This window comes from Capra hircus, chromosome 29 (assembly GCF_001704415.2).
Source record: "Capra hircus breed San Clemente chromosome 29, ASM170441v1, whole genome shotgun sequence".
Taxonomy (NCBI): domain Eukaryota; kingdom Metazoa; phylum Chordata; class Mammalia; order Artiodactyla; family Bovidae; genus Capra; species Capra hircus.
This window is the reverse complement of record NC_030836.1, coordinates 14,985,346-15,005,326: the sequence shown is the minus strand read 5'-3', so window position 1 is coordinate 15,005,326 and position 19,981 is coordinate 14,985,346. Positions and strand designations below refer to the sequence as shown.

Below are 19,981 nucleotides of genomic sequence, written 5' to 3'. Positions count from 1 at the left end.
CGTGACCCCTGAACTGCAGCCTACCAGGCTCCTCCACCCATGGGATTTTCCAGGCAAGAGGACTGGAGTAGGTTGCCACTGCCTTCTCTGAATAAAGAGTTTAAATAAGACTAAATAAATAAATACTATATACTGGGATAAAGTACTTAATCTTGTGAAGAGGAAAACTCCCTAATTTAATCTATTATTTCAAGGCAATTTTGCTCAAAATTCCAGGGAGGACCTTGGAAAATGTCTTCAAAGTATAACAAACACTAAAATTATGTTGAATAAGAAGAGCAAAATGGGAGACTAGCCATATAGTATGAAATATTACAAGACACTTCTGCTTTCAAGCAAGATACCAACAGGAATTGGATTTATTATCCTGCCTGAAACAAGTTTTCAGAGAGAGACAAAACGTTTCTGTAAAAGTTTCTGGTTCTCAGCCACCAGCACAGGACTGTTACAGCTGGGAAAGTCCTGGGGTTGCCTCCCCATTTGGCCTGGAGAGAGTTTCCAGACCAGTGCCCTGTGAATGAGAACCCAAATGGATCCCTGACCAAAGCTATGATTCTGGGGTCCCAATGTATTAATAGCTACAGTTCTCCGTACTTACTCCTGGAAAGGTCAGAGCTTCTCAGAGAGAATAATAGAGACCTGCAGAATTTCCCCCCGAGTTTTCAGCTGAGTTTTTCTTTCTCTCTTTTTTTTTTTTTAATTAAAGAGGGTATTAAATCTTTACTGATTATACATGATAATGGATGATACACAAGCTTCATTCCCATCTATAATTTTATCTGGTACCATAATTCAATTTAGATATATTACATCAGTTCAGTTTAGTTCAGTCCAGTCACTCAGTCATGTCCGACTCTTTGCGACCCCATGAATCACAGCACGCCAGGCCTCCCTGTCCATCACCAACTCCCGGAGTTCACTCAGAGATGTGCCAAAAGTCATTAATAACCAAAAAACGAAAAAGAAAAGAAAAACCCCATGACTTTGCATGGGCGACCCTTTTAACAGTAAACTCCAGGTCACAACACAGTAACTGTGAGTTCAACTACACCAAGGTTTTCTGAAGATAACAGCTTCTCCATCAAGGCGAAGTCGCTCAGTCATGTCTGACTCTTAGTGACCCCATGGACCGTAGCCTACCAGGCTCCTCCATCCATGGGATTTTCCAGGCAAGAAAGTATGTTGTAAATAAGTTTCAAATGGAACCTGGCATCATCCTGAGGGAATTCTAACTTCACACTGTTGGGGTAGTTTACCAAAATGGCTTCAGAGTAGACTAACTTTACATAGCACAATTTTAAAAAAAAGACATTTATTTAGATGTCAGACTGTTACATTTAGCAATTAACAGCATGGGTGCAAAAAAAAAGAATAAAAAAGAAAGAAAGAAAAATCTGCATTAAAACCCTTTGCTGGAATGCTTTACACTTTCCACAGAACAGACACTAAAGTGACTTGCTATGTAGTTAGTCACAAGTACAGTCCTTGAGGTTTCTTTGCCCATACACATTACTATTGTCTAAAATGTATCTTTTTTGTAGCTTTAGCTGAGTTTTAGTAAGAACATGCTTATAAGGAAACCACAGAAGCCTGGGAAAGAACCACCCTGAAAGACTAGGCCATTCTGGGACTTAGTGGTGATGGTGATGGATTAACCGTGGATTAACCACCATCCTGGGGCTCATACAAAACCAAGAACAGGCATTCCACATCAGTGAGTCAGTATTCGGTTGTTTATTAAAATGTGTTAAGAAAATGAATTTGGAAGCCTTTCTTAAACCACTTATGACAATAAACTTCAAATAGATTCAAAGTAATAGTTGGTTCCTGAAAACGTCTGATTGTCTTTAAGACCACTGGAGTTTGGAAGGAGTTCTCAAACAAATTAAACACACACACACACACACACACAAAGGTTTAAAGAAAAAGTTTTAGGATTTGATTAAAAGTGAATTTTTCTATTGGACAAAGGACATCATAGATAGATAAGAAGCTGCTGAAAGTCCTTGAATTAACTAGATTTAATAGAAATAAAACTGAGAAAATAAAGTACCTCTTATGAATCAGAATAAATAATAAGCTGAGATATTAATAATAGTAAAATAAATTTGCTTTTTTACAGTGACAAACACACGATGATACCTACTTTTAAATTTTAAATTTAAGTGGTAAATACACATTTTCAGTTATCATAAAGTTGTTTAGTCACTCAGTGGTGTCTGATTCTTTGCGACTCCATAGTCTAACTGTTAGGCCTAATCAAGTTGCACAGAAATAATTACAGTGGAAAGTCTTCTACAGCTACATAGTTCCCCTGCCACTGCCTCCTGATGCAGTGGTTGTTAATTTCTTATATCTCCTTCTGGAAACATTTTATGCATTGTAGATGCAAATAAAAATATTTATTTTTAGTTAATGATATTTCTGGAAGATCATTCCATATTAGTACTCATAAAACTTCTTCATCTTATGTTTTAAAATTGGGTCTAGTTGCTACATGCTGAGATGGTCACCATAAAATCAAATTGTGCCAAGACAAAACTTTTTTTCCTCTCAATTAAAAAAAAAAGAGAGACAGAGAGACCTGGTTGATTCAATTATAGTATAGTTATATAACAAAATGTTATGAATTTTTAAAAAAAATTAAGTGTTTTTTCTGCATAGAAGCTCTCCCTTGCTTAGTCAATAGCTTCTGGTATTATGCTTGATGGGTGGCCTCTGTCTTTGATACCTTTCAATGCTTCCCCTTTGCATGAAATGTTCCCTTGGTATCTCTAATTTTCTTGAAGAGATCTCTAGTCTTTTCCATTCTGTTGTTTTCCTCTATTTCTTTGCATTGATCGCTGAAGAAGGCTTTCTTATCTCTTCTTGCTATTCTTTGGAACTCTGCATTCAGATGCTCATATCTTTCCTTTTCTCCTTGGCTTTTCACTTCTCTTCTTTTCACAGCTATTTGTAAGGCCTCCCCAGACAGCCATTTTGCTTTTGTGCCTTTCTTTTCCATGGGGATGATCTTGATCCCTGTCTCCTGTACAATGTCACGAACCTCCATCCATAATTCATCAGGCACTCTATCTATCAGATCTAGGCCCTTAAATCTATTTCTCACTTCCACTGTATAATCAGAAGGGATTTGATTTAGGTCATACCTGAATGGTCTAGCGGTTTTCCCTACTTTCTTCAATTTGAGTCTGAATTTGGCAATAAGAAGTTCATGATCTGAGCCACTGTCAGCTCCCGGTCTTGTTTTTGTTGACTGTATAGAGCTTCTCCATCTTTGGCTGCAAAGAATATAATCAATCTGATTTTGATGTTGACCATCTGGTGATGTACATGACCATGATGTACTTGAGAAACCTATGTGCCGGTCAAGAAGCAACAGTTAGAACTGGACATGGAACAACAGCCTGGCTCCAAATAGTAAAAGGAGTACGTCAAGGCTGTATATTGTCACCCTGCTTATTTAACTTCTATGCAGAGTACATCATGAGAAACACTGGGCTGGAAGAAACACAAGCTGGAATCAAGATTGCCGGGAGAAATATCAATAACCTCAGATATGCAGATGACACCACCGTTACGGCAGAAAGTGAAGAGGAACTAAAAAGCCTCTTGATGAAAGTGAAAGAGGAGAGTGAAAAAGTTGGCTTAAAACTCAACATTCAGAAAATGAAGATCATGGCATCTGGTTCCATCACTTCATGGGAAATAGATGGGGAAACAGTAGAAACAGTGTCAGACTTTATTTTTTCGGGCTCCAAAATCACTGCAGATGGTGATTGCAGCCATGAAATTAAAAGATGTTTACTCCTTGGAAGGAGAAAGTTATGCCCAACCTAGATAGCATATTCAAAAGCAGAGACATTACTTTGCTGACTAAGGTCCGTCTAGTCAAGGCTATGGTTTTCCAGTAGTCATGTGTGGATGTCAGAGTTGGACTGTGAAGAAGGCTGAATGCCGAAGAATTGATGCTTTTGAATTATGGTGTTGGAGAAGACTCTTGAGAGTCCCTCGGACTGCAAGGAGATCCAACCAGTCCATTCTGAAGGAGATCAGCCCTGGGATTTCTTTGAAAGGAATGATGCTAAAGCTGAAACTCCAGTACTTTGGCCACCTCATGCAAAGAGTTGACTCATTGGAAAAGACTCTGATGCTGGGAGGGATTGGGGGCAGGAGGAGAAGGGGACGACCCAGGATGAGATGGCTGGATGGCATCACGGACTCGATGGACGTGAATCTAGGTGAACTCTGGGAGATGGTGATGGACAGGGAGGCATGGCATGCTGCGATTTATGGGGTCACAAAGAGTCGGACACGACTGAGCGACTGAACTGAACTGAATGCTTCCCCATCACTTAGAATGCTGCACCAACATACAAGCTCCATAAGAGTAGGGACATTTTTCTATGTTGTTTCTAGTATCCCCCTCAACAACTGGGATATTGCCTTGTCAATAGTAGGTTCATTTTTTTTTTAATTATTATAATTTTTTAATTTATTTTATTTGACTGTACTGGGTCTTAGTGGTGGCATGTGGGATCTAGTTCCTGGACCAGGGATTGAACTCAGGCCTCCTGCATTGGCAGCGTGGAGTCTTAGCTACTGGACCAGCAGGGAAGTCCCAATGGCAGCTTCTTAATAAATATTTTTAAACCAATATTCTGGGGACTTCCCTGATGCTCCTGTGGTTAAGAATCCGCCTTGCAATGCAAGAATCCAACATGTGATAGATCCCTGGTCAGGGAACTAATATTCCAAATGCCACAGAGCAGTTAAGCTTGCACACCACAACTATCGAAGCCCATGCATCACAACTGGAAAGTCCATGCACCGCAGCAAAGATCCTGCGTGCTACAACTAAGACCCTATGCAGCCAAACAAGTATTCAAAAAAAAAAAAAAAAGAATATCCTGATACCAACCACAACTCACAGTGGAGAAGTGAATCTGGAGAATTAATTGCTATGACTAAAATGGTTGGAAAAAAATTAATAAAAATTTAAAAATACATAAATAAAATGGTTGGGTCTGGAATTAGAGTTTTGAAGGGTATTGCCAAACCACTTGCATATACGTTGCACTAACTTAACTATACCAACAGCGATGAGACTATTTTTTTTCTCACAGATTTACTAACAGTGTTTTAAAATGTCATTATTTTTCTGAAGCTGATAGAAGATACTCAAGCATTAAAGTAATTAGTACTGTGTATGTATACACATACACAACTACTAGCTACCACTTGATAGTCATTCAGTGTGCAAGAATTATAAATTTTTATGATATAAATGTGAGGAAAAATGCTTTTATGTTCTGCTTGGAAAAGTATTATCTGCTAGAAAAAGATGCAGGCATTTTAGAGCGCACAATTGAATACCTTTTTGAAATTGAGTGTGTATATACTTTAAGACAACCATTTGCCATGGCAGTAATTGGTTTTGGAGTAAAATGTGATTGAATCTTAGTCAATAAGGCCAGAGAGAAAATCTGCTGAGAAGTATCTAGAAATAATTTCTGTAAGAGGGGACATACAGAAAAGACATTTGTACTTCTGTCAACAACTGGCCTATCCCGAAGTGTTTCTTGGGTAGGTGTTGGGAAAACATGAGAATAGGTATTCTAGTTTGACAGAGCAGTAAGGTGAGAGGGTTGAGGACATGGGTAAGCCTTGGAACTACTCTAATATACAAACTAACATAACAGTAAGAAAAGAAAAGTTGTTATTGATTAAACTATTGCAAATACTGTGTTTTCTTTTATGTATCTGAAGACATCCAAAATGACCAGGGATCCATTGAGCTTATGCTCATTTTCCAGATGTTTAAACTGAGGCCCTTTTCTGGGAAATGGCTACATTTAGACTGTTGAACCTAAGCCTATAAACAGGATAGCTAGACATCAGGTACAGTTTGTTAGCGGAATAAATAGAAATAGATCTTCCTCAAGAAATAGATCTTCCTCAGATGTGATTATCAAATTCTGAATCTAGTCATAATGTTTTAAGGGCTTCCATATTGGTCCGCCATGCTGCTAAGTTCCATAGGATGACCTAGTAGAGAGGCCTAGGAAGTAGAGTCAGATGACCTAGACTTCTGTCCTGAGCCTTCCACTCCAGGCCGTGTGATTTCAGGTAAGTCATGGAACTTTGCTGAGAATCAGTTTACTCTTCTGTTCCATGAGGTAACAAATGGGATTTCTCTCACTGGCTTTAGAGTCGCTGACAGGCACATCTGTTTCATAGCTGGGATTGGTTGGAACACATGACATGCAAACTACTGAATGCTATGCTCAATCAAGAGGTGACTTTACTGCTAATTTTTTGACCTTGAGAACTAAGGTAAATCATTTAAATTCCTTAAGCCCAAGTATTTTCACAATGCCTGGGAAGATTTAGAGCAAAATAGATATTCTCTAGGTTTGGGGGGCTCAGCTGATTTTTATACTATATATATACTAGTTTAAGCAGAACATATATTATTTTTGCAATCATAAAGAAACCGTTAAGTATTATTGAAAATAATTAGCAAAGCTTTTCCCAGCACAGGTGATTTGTGTTCCCATTTCAGTGGCCTGGTGTGTTTAGGCTTGATAAGGAAATTGTTTCTCCAAAGGAAAATTTCATTTATATGTTGCATGGATCTATGTGAGAGGCAAGAGGATACCATTTAACACAAGCTGGTTTAGACACACTCTGATTTCAGCAGCCTAGCAGCCCAGAGTTAGGAAGAATTGGAAAAAAAAAAAAAGTAAAAGATTTCTATGCTAGGACATATTTTATAACTACTTATGTGTGTATGGTCATATATCTGTTCAAAAGCAATTTTTTACAAGTATTAACTTACACTATGTATGCTATTAATGTTTAATGTCGTTAAGGCAGGTATTATTATGGTTGCTTTGTTCTTATTAGGGCTTCCCTGGTGACTCAGACGGTAAAGCGTCTGCCTGCAATGCGGGAGACCCGGGTTCGATTCCTTGGTTGGGAAGATCCCCTGGAGATGGAAATGGCAATCCACTCCAGCACTCTTACCTGGAAAATCCAATGGATGGAGGAGCCTGATAGGCTACAGTCCATGGGGTCGCAAAGAGTCGGACACGACTGAGCAGCTTGACTTTACTTTTGTTCTAATTGTTGATAATTTTTCAGGAAACAAGGTGTCCAAAAAAACTTACTTACCCAAAATCACAAAGTTATAAAAGGTAAAGTGTGATCTTAAATTCAGGTTTGTTTCTTCGAAGTAAAGCAAACTGTCCACTCAAATAGTAATGAGAAAGAGAGCTAACAGTTGTTGGTCTTCTAATACACTCCATGTATACTACTTAACTTAAAACTGTATAATAAGCCCATCAAGCAGGTACTATTTTGCATTTGAAGAAACAGACTAAACCTGAGAAAGTGAAGAGATTTGCTTAAAATCAGACAATAAATTCTATCAAGTTACTTTGAACACAGGTTTATCTGATAGCAAAGTATATCCTTTGTACTTTTTGCCCTTTTTGCTCAGAATAACCGACCCTACTGCCATCTTAATGCAAACAATTAGTTCATCTGCCTTCTTCCACTTCATTTCAGCATTGTTCTCTGCTTTTCTGAGTCTCTTTGGAAAAACTACTACATTACATTATTTTCCATTTTGTTCCCAGATGGAATCCAGCCCTCTAGACAGTAGTATAATAAGGCAAAAGGCATTGAAATACTGGCCTGGCCTAGGTTAAAGATCATGTTCTCTTGCTATTATCTGTGTGCAAAAATCACTTGAGAAATCAGTGGACCTCTCTAAGCCACAGGTTATCAATGTAAAAAATGTAGATTAGCAAATCTGCTCATACTATAGGTTTATAGTGAAGACAAAAATCGGTGGTAAATGCTTGCCTCTTTAAACTGTAATTTTATAAAGATATAGATGTAATTCACTTACAGTACTATTATTATGACAGATTTATTTACTGGACTAATATACACATTCCTATTCAGGGCACTAAGCTTGCTAGATTTATATACACTATCTTCTGTACAACACTGAGAGGTGAATGAAATATTCCTCCCTTTGCCTAAGAGGAAACTGAGGCTTGAGTTGTTTGAATAACTTATCCAAAGTCATAAACTTGTCAATAACATTTTTCCTTCTCTGTGATAACCTAATTTATATGAACCAGTGGCTTGGCCCAGAGTAACTTCACAGAGGGAGAGAAAAATATGGTAACAAATGTTACTCATTCTTAATAATTTCAGAGAAACATGCTAATTATAGTGCTGTGACTTTATGCCAACATACTGCTTCTTTGTGATATGAGAGGGAGATAAATACCAACCAGTCTCTGAAGCCAAGACTGGACAACTTGACCAAGCTGAGGAATTAGTTCTTTGCTTGAGGCATCAACAAAGGATTTTCATCACTGCTGCTCAACCTTTTATAACCAGTATTCTTTCATTATCTCAGATGTGAGCCACAAATGTTTATGCTGTTTATTCATTAATTCATCTGCATAGGAAATCTGTCCTCTAGGAGGGTCTTTTAAAGGACAGACTATTCATTTTAATCACAGCATTGATACAGTTTGGATTTTGTTTTTCCTCACATGTCACTCATTCATTCATTTATTGAATAAATATTTATTGAGCATCAATTACATTTAACACACTGATTCAAAGACCATGAATAAAGATACAGAACAATAAGGGGTGGTTTGCAGACAAGAATTTGTGCCCATCCCCCATTTTCTTCCACCTGGTATTCAAAAATCAAAACTCACCTCATCTGAGACTCATAAACAATCTATAAGGTCAATTACTCCAGCCTCTGAACACAGATTCTGAATCTTAATCATTTTAGCTGTGAAATCAGTGGTTTGTGATCTGTGGCTCACAATTCACTGGTCCCATGAACCAGTGACAAAGGAGCAGAATCTCTCGGGCAATGTATTAAAATTACAGATTTCCGTTCTGCATTTATATCCAGAAAGTCTGAATCAATACATTCGGAGGGGGTCCAAAGAACTCTATCTTTTCTCCTGATGTTTTATTTAAGAATCCATGTCTATATTAATACCTATTACTTTTCAGAAAAATGATAGTTTTGGATCCTCTCCCATTAATGTATAAATATTTGCATAAAGTATACACTTTACATATAATCTGAGGGCTCATGGAGTTTCTCCAGTTCATTTAGTCATCATTTGGAGGTTTCAGACAAGATTAAGAATTCTCAATCTGGATATATTCCCTCATCTTGCAGCCTATAGAAGAAAGCCTAGGTGCAGGATGGACGCTAATAATTTCAGAGTAAGAAAGAAGTTTAGAGAAGTAGAGACTTGACCCAGATAGCGCAGTAACTGCATACTAAGAATTATTCTTTCTAGTTTCTTTACATTCTTTCTTAATAAGGAAAGGTTAATCAGATTGATCAAAAAGTCATTGACTATATTCAGTTAAGGTGATCGTATTAAATAAATATTTTTTTAAAAAATGATAAAGCAGGATTTAAAGATGGGCAGACTGAAAACCTGCTGGGCTTAGGGAAACAGATTTTGAAAACTCTTGTCTTGCTGTCCTGAGCTGGAAGCTTTGAGATGGCAGCTAGAAGAGAGTGTGTAGATTTCAACTAAGCACTGGTGAGCATTCCAAGTAGTGGAATGAGGTTATAGGGAGCGATGTCAATTGACTTGGTGTGGGTTACAAGGTTTCAGTTTTAGTTTCAGGTGAGAGAAATACAGAGTGTGAGGAAAAAGAGTATATCCATCACATAATGATTTTACATCTGAAATAGGACAATAGGAGAATTAAAGACTTTGGCAACTGAGCTTATCAGCCTATCTGACATCCTAAGCTTCAGAAGACTGAGTTTAAATGCACCTCCCTCCCCACATACACACATACAGAAAGAGGGAGAGAGGCGTTATAAAAGGCATATGTTTCTGTGATTAGTAACAAACTCTGACAACAATAATCCTTCGAGTGAGTGAATCTTTAGCTAATCATGCCAAGACAGTAGATACTATTGGTAGGTCCTTCTAAGACATTCTAATTTTAGGTTATACTTGATTTTAGTAGGTAGTTTTCAAACTCTTGTTGCCGTGGAGACGCTAAGGCTTCAGAGAAAGCATATTAGAAGGAGCTAGGGCTGAGGAGGAGTGGCCAGGGAAAGAGAGGGCACTGTCTTCCCAGGGAGTTGCTCTGCCTTATTTCGTTTTAAACCAAGATTTTTGCATAGCATTTTGTTTGAAAAGAAAAGCTCTGCTGTTTCTTTCAAAAATGGAAGTAATTGATTAAAAGTAGTATTTAATTTTCCAAAACGTCCTCAATTATGTTCAAAATCCCTAATGAAATCTGATATAAATCTCTAATTTATTTACACTTTCTTCAGAAAGCTTAAATATTCCAGCTATATAATCTGGGTGGGGTACCATGATAATTTAGAGTCAAAGTTCATAGAGAAATGATCTTGCATGGTGTGTCTTAAAATCCAGCCTCTATATATTGGTATCTCAGGTGTCTTATTCTTCAAAACCCATTCTGGAGGGGAATATCTTGGGGGACTTTCTAACTGTGGAGAAAGTGACCAAATGTTTTCAAGTTATGGCCCCTCTTCAAGTTGCATGTTGTAATGGAAATACTAGTCTGGGATGAATGTGAGAATTAAATAAACTAGCACAGATGGCTAGCACTCAATGAGTAATATTCATTCCCCTTCGGAATCTCCTGGAGAAATGAGGAAGGTGGATCAAAAATCTCTAGTGTGACAACTTTACTTTGAGAACCCCACTTGGCCAGGTTGGATGGGAGAAGAGACCAACGCAATGGCTTTGGGAAGGTATACGCAAGATCACAGGGTCAGATGCGTGACTTCCAAATTCCTTTCTAAGTCTCCAGACCCAAGATCCCTAGGTTTGAGGACAACATTCACCAGGCCTCCAGCTTTTGTAAACTCTGAGAAACATTTGCTTGGTAAGAAGCACTTTCCCTCCCAAAGAGAATGGATTCGAAACCTGATCCAATTAATGAAATCAGTTTTAAAAAGTCTGAAAGTACAAAAGAAAATTCCCTCTATTCTCTATACAATGTTTCTTACCTAAATGACATCAAAGTTCAAACCAATAAGAATTCTGAGAAGAATATAAGAGAAGTGTCGATTCAAAGGAGACCCAGATACCTGGTGGAAGCATCAGGGAGGTAAGAATGCATGCTAACTGCCACGATGGGGGCTGCTGTAACTAGCCTGCCATTTAATCTCCTTGAACAATTTTGCGACTGTAGCGGAGTTAAAAAAAAAAAAATCTGGTGGAGGGCTAAAATTACCAAGATTCTCTTACTGGAATAATACTAGGGAACTGCATATGAATTTTAATGGTTTGAGAATTCTAAGGTGGTATTCTTGGAAAAAAATAATTTTTAATTTTATACTTTGATCCATCCCACTTTGGCAATTGTCTACCCCTGTCCTTAATTGTCTATTGCACAGTTTTATAGCAAAGAAAAATAATGTTGTTTTCTGCTTCCCTGATGGCTCAGATGGTAAAGAATTTGCCTGCAATGAAGAAGACCTGGGTTTGAAGATCCCTACTCTGGGTGGGAAAGATCCCCTGGAGAAGGAAATGGCAACCCACTCCAGGATTCTTGTCTGGGAAATAACATGGACAGAGGAGCCCGGCAGGCTACAATCCATGGGGTCCCAAAGAGTCAGACATGACTGAGTGACTAACACTTTCACTTCCACTTTTCACAGCAATTGCTACTTCCCTATCATAAAATAGTAATTTTAGTGCCTCTTTATGTTCAGTATCATCCTATGTATTTTAGGCATCATGAGGACAGGCATTGCATTTTATTACTCACCATTTTAAGTCTAGCACCTTGCATTATCTTTGAATGTTAGCCATTTAAGTGGATATAATTCCATGGACAGAGGAGCCTGGTGGGCTATAGTCCATGGGGTTGCGAAGAGTTGGACATCACTGAGCGATTTAATACATGCTACAGTGGTATCTCATTGTGGTTTTTATTTTCACTTTCTTTATGAGTGATGATGATGAGGACCATTTTACATGCCTACTGGCCATTCAAATATCCTGTTTGTGAAGTGTCTGTTCAAGTCTTTTGCCCATTTTTTTTTTTTTTAATTGAATTGTACCAATTGCCTTGTGGCTCAGCCAGTAAAGAATCTGCCTGCAATGTGGGAGACCTGGATTCAATCCCTGGGTTGGGAAGATCCCTGGGAGTAGGGAAAGGCTACCCACTCCAGTATTCTGGCCTAGATAATTCCATGGGCTGTATTGTCCATGGGGTAGCAAAGAGTCGAACATGACTCAGTGACTTTCACTACACTTCTTCACCAATTGTCTTCCTGACTTGTAGGAAGGAATTCCTAATATATTCTGGATATGAGTTTATATACATATATATATGTCCACATGTATGAAACAAATATATTTTTCCTACTCATTTTTAAAATCATTAAGTGAAAAATTACTGTAAATCTAACACACTCTAATTTCCGTCATAGCTCAGTTGGTGAACAATTTGCCTGCAATGCAGGAGACCCCGGGTTGATTCCAGCGTTGGGAAGATCTGCTGGAGAAGGGATAGGCTACCCACTCCAGTATTCTTGGGCTTCCCTTGTGGCTCAGCTGGTAAAGAATAATTGCAATGAGGGAGACCTGCGTTGGGAAGATCCCCCAGAGAAGGGAAAGGCTACCCACTCCAATATTCTGATCTGGAGAATTCCATGGACAGTGTAGTCCATGGGATCACAAAGTGAAGTGAAGTGAAGTCCTTCAGTCGTATCCGACTCTTTGTGACCCCATAGACTGTAGCCTACAAGGGATGGGATTTTCCAGGCAAGAGTACTGGAGTGGGTTGCCATTTCCTTCTCCAGGAGAGCTTCCCAACCCAGGGATTGAACCTGGGTCTCCTGCATTGTAGGCAGACGCTTTACCATCTGAGCCACCAGGGAACAAAGAGTCGGACACAACAGAGCTACTTTCACTTTCACTTTTCAACACATTCTAAGGACAATGCATTTTTTTTTTTTTTGGACAATGCATTTTTAAAGGATTAATAAAGGCTATTTTATAAATTAGATATTTCATAAGAAAAGGACATTAGTAAGTTTTATAATAAGAAATAGCTACCTCTGCAGAAATATGGTAGTTTCTTGCCTCTGAATAACCAATAATCTCTCATCTAGACATTTGGAGTATCAAAATTATTTTATAGTGTGTTTTTGCAGATGTAATATTCTTCATCACTGTAGGTATCAGGGATTTACTTGAATGTTAAATAGCTCTAAAATTATAAGTTGGAAACACATTTTTAAAATATGTATTGGGGGATACATGTGCTCTGAATAGTTCATAAAAAATAAACTTTTTTTAAAGTTATTATGAGCAAGATTGCTTATTCCTTAAGTAGCTTTTAACATTGAAATGGTCCCTTATTGAAAAGATTCCAAAGCTTTCTGATACACAAATTTCCTTTAGTCCTATTGATTTCTTTTTTACATATAGTCGACTTTTGACTTATCTTGGAAAAGTAGAATGAGGTTTAGTTTTTCACTTTGGCAGATTAATAAAAGGAAGCTTATATGGGCATCACATTAATGAAGATATATGAGTGATTGTTACATGATGAGTCATTTAACAAGTGATAAGTTTCCCTCCAGTTTTAAGAGTGGTATCTAGCAGACATAGTCCTAGAAGTCAAAGTCTCTTTCATTGTAGTAATTAATGGAATATGCTACTCATTTATTCAATCAACAAGTCCCTCAGCCAGCCCATCAACAATATTTATTAACTCAAATCCTGTGGAAGACCCTATACTATGCACTGAGTAGGTGTAAAAATATAGAAAATGGAGTTCTTCCTATCAAAGTTTGTATAGTCTAACATTAGAGATAAACTATGTAACTGAAATTAAATATACAAAAGTATATATCATAAGCAGGTTATAGATAAAGGGCTATGACCATTTAAAGAATTCAAGCTCATGGGAAGATGATGTGTTTGAATATATTTGAATATAGCTGTGGAGGACTGGGATATGAAAGGAGACAGTCTGTTCCTAAACTGTTTGATACATATAGCCTTATCCTTTGTAAATGTTTATATTGAAATTAATTAAAATAGGATAAAATTAAAAATTCAGTTCATTTTCCAAGGTTAGTTCATTTTCAGAACTAACCTCATTTCTAGTGCTACACGTGAACTGTGGATCTCCTATGTAATGGTGCAGACTGAACATGTCCTTCATCCCAGAAGGACATCTTGTTCCATTGAACAAGACTGATTTAGATAGAAAAGCACTAGAAAAAAAAAAAAAACAAACAAAATCTCAAGCATCATATATTTGTGGAAGAGCAAATGTTTCAGCTTATGCAGGTAACTTGAAGGTAAATGACTGAAGTAACATTGGAAAAAAGTCAGAATCAAACCATGAAACATCAGAAACTGGGTTTTATTTTGCCCTTTTCAAATTTTAAGTAAAAGGTGGTCAAAATGGACATTAACAATGTTGGTCTTAGAGTAATCAAGTGATTTAAAGAGGGAAAAGAGAGTTGCTTTACATCCAAACTAGACCAGGGGTAGCAGACATATAGGAAATAAAGGGCTATGGGCCTAGCACTGAATCATTTAATAAATATTTACTGAATGTATACTCTGGGTCAGCAGTTTTCTAGACAAAGTATAGAGCAATTTAAAAAAAACTGACAAAAATTCCTTCTTAATACAGGATGCATTTTAATGCAATCAGTTAGCTAGACTTTAAATTCATTTACTACTTCCATGTACTTCTTACAACAAACGTATGAGATGGATATATTAGCTCTCGTTGTATAGATGAGCTTAATTACCACAGGTTCCAAATCTATATAACAGCTATAATAATAAAGTAATAAGGTATAGTTGTATCTATATTATATGCAGGTGACCTTGGAACAACACGGGTTTGAACTATGTGGGTGCACTTACCCACAGATTTGATTTTCAATAAATCCACAAAGTACTACATGGTCAGTGGTTGGTTTCATTTGTGACTGTGAAACAGTGAATACAGAGGGAAGTCTATGGGAGTTGGGTATCTATGGATTTTGATATAGGCAGTGGCGCCTTGAACTAATCCCTTGTGGTTACTGAGAGGCAACTGTGTTTATAAATGTGATTGATACTATTCTAAATACTTTACTTATCTTATTTAATATTCATTTAAAATTCCTAACAACTTTGTGAAGAAAAGATAAGCATTTCCATCTTCTTTCAACAGGTGAGAAAAGTAAGATTTTACATTTTTTTCTAATATTTGCCTAAGCTTATTAATAACTGCACAGTAAACCAGGACTGAATTCAGGTCATCTGAGTTCCAAGGTCACCTCTAATGGGGAATGCACCGCTCATAGATCTATTTGGTTCCAAAGCTGATGCTTATACTTGAAAAAGAGAAATTGTAATATTCAGTGACTTGACAGGCAGTGAAATATAACCAAAAAGAAAGAATAAGACTCCAGGGTATCAGTGGCATTCATTTAGGGATGCATGATAACTTTATCCTGACTTCATGTTGTCCCCTGAATAAAACCCAAGCTCACATGATCACTGCTTTGACAACATTAGTATATCAAACAGGGCCTAGTGTCTTCTTCGTGGATTACTCCTAAAATTAGAGGGCAGGCTAGGAACAAAAGTGGAAACATGTATCAAAGATAGCTTAAATAAATGGACTTGGAGGGAGAATGTCCATGTGACTGCATAGATCGGAGAGTGAGTTTTCTATAACACATGAAGGTGATCACAGCAAGCTCGGGGTTCCTGTACCTGAGTTTGGAATTAACAAAGTTGCAGTTAAAACATTTCCTTGAGGTAGCTGATTGGCAGTTTGCCCCCTCAGTGAATGAATTATATTTCTAATCAAGGGAAAGTGGCTGAAAATTCAGGACCCGTCCCTCTGACTCTCAGGCTGCACAAAGGTGGGAGCTGATGATGCCCAGGGGACTCAGACAGCTGCTCAGTTAAACCCCTGCTGTCTGTGGTCCAGCCCTTCGTTATTTCTTAGAAGATGAAGTTAGTCTCTGTCCTCTGTTTCTTCTCTTCTAAGCCACATTTCATCAAACCTCATCCACCCAGCACCCTAGAGAGTGTTAAACTCTTCTCATCAGCCTCACTCCCTCATCCTCAGTGTCTCTCTTCATCATATTTTGCCTCACTCACTCCACAGGTTTCCCAATATGGTCTCTTGTGGTTGCTCAGTTGCTGGGTCATGTCCGAGTCTTTTGCGACCTTGTGGATTGTAGCCCACCAGGCTCCATGTCTGGGGATTTTCCAGGCAAGAGTACTGGAGTGGGTTGCCATTTCCTTCTCCATATGAACTCTAAATCCCCTCTTTTCCAGCTACATTGCAATCTATTCTCCACATTGTATCCAATTAGTCTTTATAAAATGCAGATCTGATCATGTAAGTTTCTTGATTGAAAACCTATATTAATACAAATAGATTTTTGATGGTACCCAAACCTCTTAATATGCTTTTCAAGGACTTAATAATTTGATCTTTTTTTTTTTTAATATCAACTGACACTCCCCTCTTGCTGTGGCCTTTTCTGCAACTCTGAGCCAACTGTTCTTCCTTAAAACATATCAAGCTGTTTTGTACCTCATACCTTTGAGAGAAGTGACACAAATTAAAATTTTTCCTTCATGTATTTTCAGTTTTATTGTCATATATTTAGTTGTTGTTTCAGACCCCAGGAACTATCTAACTCAGACACCTGGGAACCAAGACCAATGCATGGCTCCCTAAAAAACTTTTAATCAGGCCAAGTCAGGGGCCTCTGAAGCGAGATTTAAGACATCTCTGGACCCAGGACTTGAGATGGAGCTACCTGTAGCCCACTGGGGCTTCCCTAGTGGCTCACAGGTTAAAGTGTCTACCTCCAGTGTGGGAGACCTGGGTTTGATCCCTGGGTCGGGAAGATTCCCCTGGAGAAGGGAATGGCAACTCACTCCAGTACTCTTGCCTGGAGAATCCCATGGACGGAGGAGCCTGGTGGGCTGCAGTCCACGGGGTCATAAAGAGTCGGACACGACTGAGTAACTTTATTTACTTACTTACTTACTTACCTGCAGTCAGGATGCTTTTGTTGTTCCAGAGTGTATAGGTGTTGCTCTTGTACTGATTTCTAAATGCTAAGTATCCCTGATGCTAATTACCTCCCTGTTCTGGCAGTGACCAACTGACAACACATTTAATAGTTAAACTCTGCCAACCAGGCGTACGCCCTTCCCTGCTCTCCTCTGAGAAAGGCACTATGTGCTGCTGTGACAATGGGGCTCTTGCCAGAGATGACAATTATCAAGCCTTTAGGGGCCACAACTGGGTCACGTGGAACTAGAAACTAGAGGCAGCAGTGAGAAAAGACGTGGAGACAGGACATGAGAAAAAACGTGGAGCCAATGGTCTCTTTGTCTACCGATTCATTCATTTTCCTCTTGCACCATCAGAGGAAAAGATCACAGAGACTAAAGATGGCTGCATGAAAGCAACACGACCCAAAAAAAAGTGGGAACTGGCTACTCAAATTGGATCTAACGGAGAACTTAATAAGGGAGGGGGTGAGGATGGGAAGAGAGTCTATTATCAGTTGTAAAACTGACCAAAACAGGGAATTCCATATACCCAGGCACATAAGAGGCCTTGGGAATATGTCCTGAATGAGACACTTCAGACCACAGGTAATATTATAGAGAAGAACAAACCCGACTCCATACTGAACCTATTCCTTTATGCTCTAACGTTGTACTCTGCTGCACGTGCCAATGCCATTTGTCATTTCTTACATTCTACAGTGAGCAGCAGGGAGAAATAGCCATTGAATGTCAATCACATAGTTATTGAAAAATACAAGAAGTTGAGCATCTTTGCCATGCTGACTTTCCAAGGATATTTAACAGAAGAAGTGGGCGTACGGAGCTGGATGAGAGACTGCATTTAGATCTTAAATAAAGCAATTAGGACTTGGAGTTTTCCCATATGGAGTGACAGTGTGGTATAATGGAAAGAGCATGAACACCAGCTGATGTATCAGCCCACCCTCTACTCTACACAGAGTCCCTTGGCAATGGGACTGATGGCTGGGGTCCAGGGTCACACTCTCTCCCTTTTCTCTCTGCTTTCCCTCTTACTCCTCCCACCTACTTGATTAGCATAACTGTACATTTCAATCTGTTCACTCTTGTCACCAAAATTGCCAATTCTGGCCAATTAGTTTTGGGACTGGATAAGCCAGTCAGCCTCTCTGGGCCCCAGATTTCTCATTTATGAAATGAGGTGTTGGAACAGATGGTTTCATACCTCCCTTTGAGCCTTCTGACATTATGAGTGAGAATTTATATTTCTCAAAATCCACTCCCTTGAGAGCTTTGACTTTCGAGGATCCAAGGAGGAGCAAGGTTTGCTCTGTATTCAGCAAGACACAGCTTTGGATTTCTCATCAGTAGCTTTCATTTGTGTTCAAATGGCCAGAGAGAAACGCCACAGTGTATTTATAAACCTGTGACTAATGGGACATTAGAAATACTTAAAAGGCAACACCATGCCAGACACAGTGGCTGAATATTCATTAGAACATTTTTATCTCAAAATTGAACCAACAAAAATGTTCAAAAAGCTTTCATATGTGACTGATCTTTACCACAAATTGTTGTTACTAAATATGGCACAGTTCTCAGTTTGGTGGAACAATATATAAGTCCTTTCTCTCGTCTGATTTTTATTTTTTAATATCAATATCCACAATGCAAAATAAATGCACTTTTTCTCCATAAAGGGGAAAACATTCAAAGAACTATTCTCCCTTTCACAGAAGTTTGTTCATTAAAACTCCTCTTTCTTTTATCTTGAATTTGGGGACTTCAGCACCAAACTGAGTAATACAACTTTTAGGATATGATGAAAACTTTCCGAGGTGGAAACACAAAGGGAAAGAGCATTTATTAATCATTGTATGAGCCTAGCCCAGGATGTGGTCCCAAGCATTCACAGAAAGCTTGTTAAAGGGGTGAACGAACACACACACTTCTGGTAAAGCACACTGCAGAGCTTCCCTATTTAAAGCCCAGTGCAGGCCACTCTGTTAGAGAGCGCAGGGACCACACCAGAAAAAGGGAAGGTGCCCGAGGGCCCCTAGCTGGTAAGTGGGGAGGAAAGAATGCGAGTGGATACAAAGCTCATTTTTGAGGGGGAAAAGTTAGAACTTAAAGCCACTTTCTCATGGCATAGGTATAACAAAATTATCGAATTTGCTTTTACTCTCTGGGGAACATTAGGTGCCTAGAGATAGTACAATAGACTTTGAAGAATGCAGGGTTTCATATAGAAAATTCCCACCGGCTATCTATTTTACATATGGTAATGAGTGAATATATTTCCATGCTTGTCTCCCAATTCATCCCATCCACTCCTCCCCCATTTTGTCCACAAGTCTCTCCACTACGTCTGCGTTTCCATTGCTGCACTGAATATAGATCTATTTTTCTAGATTCTGTGTGTATGCATTAATGTATATTTGTTTTTTTTTCTTTCTCACTTCCTTTATTCTGTACAATAGACTGTAGGTTCATCCACTTCATCCAATGACTGACTCATTCATTCGTTTCACTGACTCAAATGCATTCTTTTTTATGGCTGAGTCATATTCCCTTGTTTATATATGTAACTTGTTAATCCATTCATCTGTCGATGGGCATCTAGGCTGCTTCTGCGTCCTAGTTATTGTAAATAGCACTGCAATGAACAATGGGGTACATGTGTCTTTTTCAGTTATGGTTTCCTCAAAGTATATGTCCAGTGGTGGGATTGCTGGGTCATATGGTAGTTGTATTCCTAGTTTTTTAAGGAATCCATACTATTCTCCATAGTGGCTATAACAATTTACATTCCCACCAACAGTGGGAATTTGCTGTATGATACAGGGATAATATATTCTATAATATGCTAT

General features: G+C 38.4%; 1 non-coding gene across 1 annotated transcript; it reads right to left on the bottom strand.

Moving 5' to 3' along the window:
* On the bottom strand, nucleotides 12,878-12,949 carry TRNAC-ACA. Its single transcript has one exon. It is a non-coding gene; the product is annotated as a tRNA-Cys (tRNA).